Consider the following 5,071-nt stretch of genomic DNA (forward strand, 5'->3'; position numbering starts at 1 on the left):
GTCACTGATTATACCACATGCATTTTCCAAATCAAGTGTTGAGAGGATTATAGTCACATATCCATCCAAACCCAATTTTGTCCAGCATGAGAAAGCATTTCTAGCATGATCTCTTCATTCCTCTTTCAAGGTTCAGAAGAGATCCAAGTTTGAATAGCTTCTTTTCCAAGATAACTACCCAATTGGATGAAGATCGAAAGCTTTCAAGTAAAATCAAGAGAAAAGATAGAAGAAGAATAATGAAAACTAGTATTGATCCATCAAATTACAACAGAGCTCCCTAACCCAATGAAAGGGGTTTAGTTGTTCATAGCTCTGGAAAATGAAAACAAAGATGGAGAATACATGATGAAACTAGAAGTGCAGAGAAAGTAAAATACAGAGAGTAGTTCTATGCCAAGAGGCTCCCTATAATTTCCAACTCCCTTTTCAATTCAAAGCTACTCCTATATATACTACTCTTCTGATCTTCTAGTTGGCTCTTCAAGTCTTGGGTATGGGCCTTTGGATCTTGAGTTTGAAGCAGTTATCTTCTTCATTGGGCTTGGCTTTACTTGCAGAGAGAAAGTGTGAAGTGGGCAGAGACTTTAGCTCAGGACGTTAGTGGTGTTAACGTTCAGTGAAAATATGAGTTCGAGAACGTTAGTGACAATTACCTTTTTCACTAACGTTCCTCACCAAAGTAAGAGCCACGTTAACTTCAACGTTAGTGGCACAAACGTTGCCACTAACGTTGCCTCTATGTCCATCGCACACGTTATTGGGACTCACCTTTCCCAGTAACGTTGAGAAGTCTCCCCCTTCCTTACGTTAGAGTCCACGTTAACTTAGTTAACGTGGCTCTTTTAACGTAGGCTTGCCAACCTTCGAGAACGTTAGTGACACTTACCTTTGTCACTAACGTTCCAATGTGCCCTTAGCTCCCACGTTAGAGTCCACGTTAACTAGGTTAACATGGCCTCTAACGTGGCTGTGCTAGCCATCTCCAACGTTAGTGACAAAGGTGAATGTCACTAACGTTGGCTCATCATCTCTCCTCCTCACGTTAGCTTCCACGTTAACTAAGTTAACGTGGGAGTTAACGTGGCTCATTGTGGCTTGTGTGGGCTCCCTCCAACGTTAGTGACAATGTTAGGTGTCACTAACGTTGGCGATCACTTTCTTTCTTCACGTTAGCTTCTACGTTAACTAGGTTAACGTGGCTTATTGGGGCTTGTGTGGGTTAATCCCAACGTTAGTGACAATGTTAGGTGTCACTAACGTTGTCAACCACCTACTTTCTTCACGTTAGCTTCCACGTTAACTAGGTTAACGTGGGAGTTAGCGTGGTTTACTGTGACTTGGCCAACGTTAGTGACAAAGTTAAATGTCACTAACGTTGGCTTCCCCTTTACTTCTTAACATTAGAGTTCACGTTAACTAAGTTAATGTGGCTCTTAACGTGGCCACTTATGAGCTTGGTCCAACGCTAGTGATAATATTAAGTGTCACTAACGTTGGCTCCCTTTCCTTTCTTCCACATTAGAGTTCACGTTAACTTAGTTAACGTGACTTTTAACGTGGGCAATGATGGCTTCGAGAGTGTTATTGGCGATTACTTTTCTCATTAACTTTGCAAGTTACTCCTATTCCACGTTAGTGCCCACGTTAGTGTAACTAACGTAGCCACTAATGTGGTTCTTCTTTGCTTCTTTTGTCCTGAAATCAAGCAATCAAGTGCATCAAAGTTCTGGTCCAAGTCATGGGAAATGCAACATCAAATTTGTCATAAAATTCATGCAAAATCCTCATGAAATCATGTAAAATGTAGAATATATGCTTGAATCAAGATGTAAGTGAATATCTACCCAAAACTTGCTTATTTTCTAAGGAAATGCATGAAACTACCCTAAAAACAGTAAAGAAAAGGTTAGTGAAACTGGCCAAAATGCCCTGGCATCACAACACCAAACTTAAAGCTTGCTTGTCCCTAAGCAAGTACTGGAACAAGAGAATGATGAATGGAATGCCAAGAGAAATGAGTCATTCTTGTGGAGGTCATGCCCCTGGTTTTATGGTGGTTTCATGCATAGCAACTTAGGTTCATTCCTGGCTTTCAGACCTTTATCATGTCTTAGAATACTCACTGTGATTGCATCCCATGAGACTTTTATTCATTGATCCTTTTATTGTTATTTCAGGGGTTATTTATGTTCTTAGGCTAAGTGCTCTGTAGGGGGGCGACTCTTTAAGATAAGCTTTCAGCCAACACTCCCGAACCAGTTGGTTCAAGGAGCTAGGTGTTAAGACACCCCTAAAGACTTACTCCCTCAAGTCTCTTTCCCCCATGCATACAGACCACAGGCATATAGTTTATTTATTTTCTTTTCTTGAGACCTTGGTGTCCAGCACCTCTTTGGGTTACTAAATGCTCTGTGGTGAAGGTTACTCTTGATAGTGGACTTTCAGCTGATAATCCCGAGTTAGTTAACCCAAGTTACCAAGTGATAAGGCACCCCTAAGAGCTTATTCATCCAAGTAGATCCCTCACACAGGAGCACCACAGACACATGCCTTAAGATTAAAACCATTGGTGCCTAGCCTTATTGCTTACTCTTTTTTCTTTTATTTTTCAACCTTTATTGTTCTTTCCCTTTTTCTTATTAGGATCTTCTTATTTAGCTAGTCTCATGGGGTGTGTCTCAAGCATAGTATTCATGACAGATATTTGTTCTCCCACCTGGTAGTTAAACCAACTTAGCTAACTTATTACTATACCATAAACTCATGAACTTACTCCATAGTATGAACTCCTCTCTAGTCTTATAAAACACTCATACTCCTTTCATTTGATTCTAAAGGACAAGCATACAAGTAAGCAAAGTAAGGATGCAGTGACATGAAGACTAGCAAACATAGACCTCTTCAACAAAAAAAACTTAAAAGACAGAATTTAAAAAGGTTCAAACTAACATTTAACTATTAATCAAGATTGCATTTGGACTTCCAATTTTTAACATTCTAAGTACTTGGAATTAAGTGACAATACAATCTTTAGGGGATGGTTTCTAGTTGCCCCCTTTTTGTCATCATCCTGGTCTTTGCTACCTCACTTCCGTGGGTGAAGGTGCACCATTTCCTCATAAGATTCCTGCAAAGTTATCGGAAGTTGCTTGTTCCCAAAGCACTTGAGAAATAGTTAGCTTGCATGTATGCTTGTGACTTCTGAACTTAATTTGGTGTGTCAACACCAAACTTAGTTCCTTGCCCAGTACAGAACCTTGCATATATGCAGAGAACCTCATATCTTGTTGTTTAACAAAACAATTATCAACTAAAATCTAACTAAATCTAAGTGGTTTCCATTGATTGATTGGAGCTAGCAATGTGCTTTGGGAATGGAGTGTGATTCTAACTAAATTCCTTTGGTGGAACACCAAACTTAGAATCACACTTTCACTCTTGAATTGTTTTGGTGTGGAACACCAAACTTAGCTCCTCACAACACAGGGGAAACAACTTGTGATCCTTATTGAAATAAAGATGAAAAGGAAACTACCTGAGGTTGGGTTGCCTCCCAACAGAGCGCTCTTTTATTGTTGCTAGCTCGACGGTTCCTCCTTTACTTGAGATGGTAATTTACTCTGGGGTTTTCCCCCATGTTGCCCAGATAATGCTTGAGTCTTTGTCCGTTCACTGTAAAAGTCCTCTCTGAACCTTCATCCATGATTTTGATGTCTCCATATGGCAAAACTTTTGTGACAAGAAAAGGTCCGGACCACCTTGATTTGAGTTTTCCTGGGAATAGTCTCAATTTGGAATTGTAAAGGAGTACTCGCTGCCCCTTTTCGAAACTCCTGGGTGCAGATGCATGTCATGTCTTCTCTTTGCCTTCTCTTTATACATCTTGGTATTTTCATAGGCTTGTGACCTGAATTCCTCCATCTCTTGCAGCTGCAAGATCCTCTTTGCACCAACAGCAGTGCTGTCAAAATTTAGTATCTTGATAGCCCAGAGAGCTTTGTGTTCCAGCTCCAGTGGTAAATGACAAGCATTCCCATACACTAGTTGATATGGGGACATTCCAAGTGGTGTTTTGAATGCTGTTCTGTATGCCCAAAGAGCATCATCCAGCTTCTTCGACCAATCCTTTCTTGATGTGCCCACAGTCTTTTCCAGGATCCTCTTTAGCTCTCTGTTGGATATCTCAGTTTGTCCACTTGTTTGGGGATGGTAAGGCGTGGCTACCTTGTGTTTTACCCCATATCGTAGGAGAAGAGCTTCTAGTGGTCTGTTACAAAAATGGCTCCCTCCATCACTGATGAGTGCTCGTGGGACTCTAAACCGGCTAAAGATATTCTTCCTGAGGAAGTTCATGACCACCCTGTTATCATTCGTTGGGGTTGTAATAGCCTTTACCCACTTAGAAACGTAATCCACTGCTACCAAGATGTACTTGTTTGCATATGAGGTTGGGAATGGTCCCATGAAATCGATTCCCCACACATCAAACAATTCCAGTTCCAAGATGAAATTTTGTAGCATCTCATTTCTTTTGGGCAAGTTTCCAGATCTTTGGCATTTATTGCAGCTCTTTACTAGTTCTTTGGCATCCTTGAAAAGGGTGGGCCAAAAGAATCCGCTTTGTAACACCTTTGCTGCAGTTCTGTCCCCTCCAAAGTGGCCTCCATAGCATGAGCCGTGGCAATTCCATAGGACCTCTCGTCCTTCTTCTTCTGAAACACATCTCCTAAGGATTCCATCTGAACACTTCTTGAAGGGATATGGCTCATCCCAGACAAAGTATTTTGCATCATTCATGAGCTTCCTTTTTTGATGTTTATTGATCTTTGGAGGTAAGGCCCCAGTTGCCTTGAAGTTGGCAATGTCTGCGAACCATGGTGCTTTGTGAACTGTCATCAACTGCTCATCAGGGAAGAGCTCGTTCACACTCGTATCATGTGCTCCACCTTTATCTTGAGGAATCCTGGATAGGTGATCTGCTATCTTGTTCTCCACTCCTTTCTTGTCTCTGATTTCAATATTGAATTCTTGCAGCAATAAGATCCATCTTATTAGTCTTGGCTTTGAT

This window comes from Arachis hypogaea, chromosome 19 (assembly GCF_003086295.3).
Source record: "Arachis hypogaea cultivar Tifrunner chromosome 19, arahy.Tifrunner.gnm2.J5K5, whole genome shotgun sequence".
In the NCBI taxonomy this organism is placed as follows: Eukaryota; Viridiplantae; Streptophyta; class Magnoliopsida; order Fabales; family Fabaceae; genus Arachis; species Arachis hypogaea.